Source organism: Numida meleagris, chromosome 7 (assembly GCF_002078875.1).
Source record: "Numida meleagris isolate 19003 breed g44 Domestic line chromosome 7, NumMel1.0, whole genome shotgun sequence".
Lineage (NCBI taxonomy): Eukaryota > Metazoa > Chordata > Aves > Galliformes > Numididae > Numida > Numida meleagris.
Genome location: NC_034415.1, coordinates 26,102,642 through 26,108,641, shown reverse-complemented (window position 1 = coordinate 26,108,641; position 6,000 = coordinate 26,102,642). Strand labels below are relative to the sequence as shown.

Here is a 6,000-nt window from a genome sequence, read left to right as displayed (position 1 = left end):
AATATTTTACATCAAAACATAGCAGACTGCCTATGGCAACTCCTGCATAATGGAGGAACACAATGAAGAACTGCAGTTCATATTACTTTTCAGGTCTGTTTTATTTTCATAGTTTTTTAGTTTTTTTTTTAAAGTGGGAAATTGCATAGTATAATTACAAGTTCATTTGCATTCATATTACAAGCTGTGAGCTAGTACGTTCTTTTATATTTAAAAAATATTGTTAGCAAGTGTGACTTGCATCCATAAATTTCCAACATGGGAACGGAGTTTATGCTTACTGCAAGTCCCTTCTCTTGTTCACCAACAGCCAGCACCCTTCCTGTAAAAAGCAGGACATCAGGGAGGTCAGCAGCATGAAAAATGCAACTTCATTTTACAGTGCAGCAGACAAGGATGTAGAGCAGATCAGTGATTGTTTCCCCAACAAAACATACGCCTTTTGAGAATTGAAGTTCACAAACGTTTTGTCCGACTTAATGCTTACAGACAAGCATGGCCGAAAGTCATCTAGAGGATGCTACTGTTTCCTAATGGAAAAGAGTCTTCCATTCATTGACTTTTTCTTTAGTCTCTTGTCTCTTTGAGGTGACAAAATTCACTCCAGTGGAAAACACTGCTGCAATTAGTTTACTACAAGGACTTAGATTTTTTTAAACCCACATTAGAATAAGTGGGTTCCATTGATAAGCTCGCCTTTCATTTCTTTAATGAATGGAACTGAAGAAAACAGTTCTATAGTAGAAGTCTCCACTCCACCACGTACTTCTATAAATGTGACATGACTTATGAAATGGGTGTCTTTTTTTACACTGTAAAGGTTGTTAGATGACTTTATCTTTTATGCTTAACTCCTAATGTGGTAATGAAAGAATAACTGAGGAAAATAAATGAGTGCTGTCAGATCTGCATGCCCTGAACCTCATGGATGGGCGCCCTGCCCTGCTAAGCAGGTCGCCACGTTGGTGAAGACCTCCTGCCTGCCAGCTGGAGGGAAGACGGCCCATAAGCATCTTTCTGCTTGGTGAGCATCATGCCGATCACTGGCTGAGGGCCATCTCAAAGAGTGGTACTCTTTAGTGGTGTAGCCAGCACTATGTCTTGCTGGTACCTTCTGATGAGGTTGGGTAGCGATGGTTGTAGCCATCTCCTTGAGAGGACATGCAGCCACCCAGGCCTGTGAGGTGAACCACATCAATCTGGCGGCTACAAAAAAGCTTTTCTTTCAGTAATTTACCTCAGTTAGCTGGAGCCGAGCTGCTTTTACGCCTCGATTGGAGATAATACTAGTGAAATAGCAATAACCTCACCAATGTACTTCTCTTCTGTATGTAAATCCTTTCAGGAAGTGCATGACAGCCTCCGTTTTCTATGGTCTCCGTTTGTAAAGAAGCTGTTATCACAGAATAAGTTTAATGGGTCGTGAATTTTGTGTTGAAAGGAGCGTCTCCCTCTGACTTCTGATCTGCCTGCAATAGACCCACTGGCTCAGCAGCAAGTGCGTTAGGCTAAATATGCTTCCTCCATTGACTCTGAAGGTAACAGCCCTAAATGCCTCATTAAATTTTCACGGGTGACTGAGAGAAGCCATGAGAAAAACACCACGCTAGCAGCGGGGTGACGGCGGGGCCTGCGGACCCCTCCCCAAAGCGAACCCCGCGAGTGGGAGCCCCGAGGGAGGGCCGGGTTCCTCGCGTGGGCAGGGGCCGTCCCCCCCCCCCCAATCTCCCTGCCCAGCTGCACCCCCAGCCCTGCGAAAGGAGGGGAGGAGGAGGAGGAGAAGGAGGAGACCGACCCCCGCAGCAGCCTTCCTCCGCCGCACGCCTCCCTGTCCCCTCCCTCTGGCCTCAGCGCCGCACTGGCGGGGCCGGAGAGGGCAGGCGGCGCGGGAAGGCGGCTCTCCCAGCATGGACGAGCCATGTGTATCCTAAGGAATAACAGCAGCTGCTGCGCCCACGATGGGGAGCAGAGGAATGCGCGGAGGAGAAGGCTCGCTGGGGCAGGTGAGGAAGCGGCTCTCAGCGCGGATGCCGGGGGAAGCCGGTCCTCGGACGAGCGCGGCCGGAGGAGGGGCCCTTTCCCCGCCGAGGAATGGCAGGGGCTCTCCGGTGGAAGTTTTTTTCGCCACCCGGAGGAGGGGAAGGGGCTGAAATCTCTGCAAGTCGCGGCAACTTGCGGGTTCGGGGCGGGATGTGCGGCTTTCCCCCGAGTCCCAGGGGCAGGAGCCGCTGCGCTCAGCCCCTCCAACCCCGGACGCGGAGCGGTGCGGTGCGGTGCTGCGCGGGGTTCCCCCCTCCGCCGCCACCCCCCGCCGGGGCTGCTCCGCGGGCCGCTGCCGCCCCCCAGCTGGGAGCGCCGATCGCGCTTCGCTGCCGGCTGCGCCCCGGCCCCGCGGGCTGTCAGCGCCCCGTGCAGCGAGCAGGGCTCCGCGCGGGGGTGGTCGGGCTGCGCCGTCGCTGCTCTCCCCGTGAAGGCGCAGTCGGGGCGGGAGACGCCGCGCTGAGGCGCGGAGGGGAAATGGCGCCGGGAGCTGAGGGGCCGCTGCCCCAGACCCTCCCCAGAACCTCCCGCTCGGCTCCCGGCAGCGGGAGGGCAGGAGGACAGGGATGGCTTTAACGTGCGAGCAGACGGCTGCGGGGACGGGACAGCCCCACGGGCACGGGGAGCTGAAGGGCCGCCTCCCCGCTGGGGGCTGTCCGTAATGGGCTTCTCCATCCTAAATCCCGAAGGAATGGCCCAGCGGTGAGGTGGGGAGCACCCGGCGAAGCTTGCCCCCTGCCTCGCAGGTGATGGGATGCTTTTAATTCCGGTGCCAACTTCTGTTGCGTTGTGCGGCTCCAAGTGAAGTTAACGTTGAGGTCTTTCCCCGAAGTAGTTGTAAAAGCGGAGTCCTTGGAACTCTTTGCCATTTGTCTACGTTCTGAATGCACGTCTGAATCGCTTAATCATGTTTATTGTTTTCAACCACTCAAACGGAATAAAAATTACTTATCGTTGATGGAGCTTGTCCCGCAAGCTGTCTCACAGTATGTTTCCGTTGCGAGACACAGCGCTGTGCAAACTACGGACCGTGGTATTGTTTATTGTTCTTCCCTTCTCCACCCCCACCCCCCACAGCGCCGGTATCAATCTGTTCCTCTCCGTTCCACTCAAAAATAATGGGAGTTTTCACCAGTGAGTTCAGTGTTCCGACTTTTGTCTGAGATTTTTATCTTTTGTATTCGCTCTTCAGCTAATTTTCATCAAGCTGACGTATGTATAAAGGAGCGATGGCATTAGGCTAAAGGGCACTTTCCAACTCTTGAAATGGAGCTGCAGGTAGAATCAGTGCTGGCTTCATGGTCACTGTTTATTTCCATCCCAGCCACACCGTTCCTTGCCCCTCTGTCGTTCCCACTTTGTTCGTTACGCCTTCTAACACCCCATTCAGTTCGGTCTAGAAGTTCAGATTTATGGTTTGTGGTGTTTGATATAGATGCTGCTCTTGGACTATGCCTCATAGGCGATTTCGCTGCACTTTAACAGTATCTCAGCACAGTGATGGAGGACACCATCATGCTTTCTTGTAGGATTACCTTCGGGACTTCAGTGCCTGCACACATCAGTGGTTTCATCTTAGGAGGATTGAAATTGATTTTTTTTTTTTTAATTATTATTATTTTTAGTTCAGCCAGTGAAAGACCCCATGTATGTCCTTTGACCCGTGGCCTCGCATGATGAAGTGACACCAGCAGTGGAGGATGCTGACTTGCAGTCGCTGCTGTAGGGCCTCCCAAGTAGAAATACCAGTGAGAAGACACTGTGCTGGTGGTCAGCCTGCTTGGTGCTGAGGGCAAGGCGCAGTTGTTAAGAACATATTGGAAGACCCCTTTACGTTTATATAAAAATAATTTTAAACCATGAACCTTGTGATTCCTTATTAATCCTTTTGAAAGGCCCACCCGAGGTTCTTGCTTCAAGCAAAATGCAGGCAGGTTGACTTCCCTTCTCATCCCTAGACCTGACAGGCCTCTTTGCTTTTAAATAATTCGGATTTCAAGTTCTGCAAGATGTTTGTATTGAATTAGAAGCGGCCAAGCTACTTGGTTAAATAGTGGTTTGATGAGAGAACTTCTGTTTTTACAACCATGTTTACTTTTCAAAGTGATAGCAAATATAGGAAGGAAGACCAAGATTTTCTAGACTTTATAGTTCAAATAAACTTTCCCAGTCAATATTTAGACAAGCTCTTGATGGTTAAAGTTAACTGTGCAAGTCAATGTTTAGTCAAGGTAATGACTTGGTTTTTACAAACACTACCCAAGCATTCCTGCAAAATTAATCAGAGTTGCAGGATCACAGTACATTTGATCAGCCAGTTACTTAGGAATAAAAATACATTATTACTTGGTCTCAGATGTCCTGTGCTAGCTGATATTTCAGCAGTGCTTGTCGCCAACGCTTTGTGGCCTCATTCTTATGGCACTAGTTCTACCTGTAAAGCATATATGTCTGCACAGAGGATTTGTGGGATGAGTCCTATGCTATCTTGTTTTTATTGGTAGGGAAATCAGGCACAGATGCTCTGAGTACCAGCTCTTAAAACAGAACTGTAAAGCTGTGCAGTACAGCAGCAGCGACTTTCGTGTGTGTAGTTCCAAGAGGGAGTTTTAGGTGGTTTGCAGGATGAGGTGGGCATTTCTGATAACGCAGTCATTGGATAAAATCTGAAAACAGTTTTGGTGTCTGGGACAAAAATGATGTAATTAAGTCTGCTGACCTTGGTACAGAGTGTGCAAGACTGAAGTGTACCGTGGTGTTGGAAAGAGTTGGAGGTCTCTGCTGCAGTTCTTCCTTTCTTGGAATTGAATGGAGATCTTCATTCTTCCCAGTTATAACTTTGATCTCTTCAGCTGACACTAAAATAACAGTCTGGACTTCAGTTGTTCCAGATTCTTTTCCTTCTTTCTTTCTTTTTTTTTTCTTTTTTTATTAATTGAACCACTTGCAAATGCATCCCATGCAATTACATGGGTATTAGAGTAGATATTCATTAGGATTTTACTAATCTAAACCTCAAGTGCTGTTCTGCAAATTTGCCAGCTTTTGTAAGGGTGTGCTTGACTTCATCAGTAGCAATGTTTCATTATGAGTATTTTGATACAGCAGAATGAAAAGCATATATTCTAAATCAAGTAATTAATCAGATTTAAATATTTTCATACTTTGGCTTGACGCATAGAGAAACTGCAACTCTGTACTTTGCACATAACAGTGGGTTTTGCCCCAGTCTAGCCACAGTGGAATTATATTTCATAGACAGGATTTAGGATTTAATCCACAAGTCAGTCTTCTGTTTAAAGGCAGGAGAATTGTTCCAACTTAGGAAAAGTGAGTAAACCCGTTACTGTGAGCTAGACAAAAGCAGGGGATTTGCCTCAAGACGTGTGCCGTTCTGAAGGATGAAATCAGAGAGAGACAGGTTGGCTTCTCTTTTAACGTGTGTGACTTTTAGAGGTGTTGGGATGAAGCTGGTGCTCAGGATGACCAGCTGTGTGCCTGTGCAGGTGTGGGGGCTATAAGCACCCTGTCCCCAGCTGTGGGGAGGTGGTTACCAAAAGCACTGTTGCACATTTTCCCTTACATAAGTATATATTTTTCCTTATATACATATTACATATGTATACAAAGATTTATTATCTGCTGCTTTATATAAAAGTTGCTCAAGTCTCCGGATATCGCCAAGCAGCTGCAATGAGACACTGAGAGCGTTTTCTTTTTCCCCAGCAAACAGTGATCACTCTTGTGAGTAGAGGAACATCAGTTTCTTGAGAGTCTTTGCAATTCCCCAAGCCCAAAGGCAAATGAATAGAAATTTAGTGGACCACCTAGTTCTTGACATCGAATTCTCCATAGAGGAGTCTGACCTAATTTATATTGTATTGAATCAAATAATCCTATCATGCATGTGTGCTTGCCATTTTGTTTTCCTTTAGTAGGCATATTGCTGTCTTGCAAAAT

The 6,000-nt window shown here is 47.7% G+C and overlaps 1 protein-coding gene across 4 annotated transcripts in view; it reads left to right on the top strand.

Annotated features, from left to right (window-relative positions):
* DAB1 (DAB1, reelin adaptor protein) overlaps positions 1,583-6,000 on the top strand; it is a 124,106-nt gene continuing 119,688 nt past the window's right edge. For 2 of the 4 annotated variants that reach the window (XM_021404377.1, XM_021404376.1), the window contains exon 1: positions 1,583-2,003. The gene's annotated coding sequence lies outside the window, so the exon portion shown is untranslated. The remainder of the gene's footprint in view (positions 2,004-6,000) is intronic. The other 2 variants (XM_021404381.1, XM_021404380.1) reach the window with 1 other exon arrangement.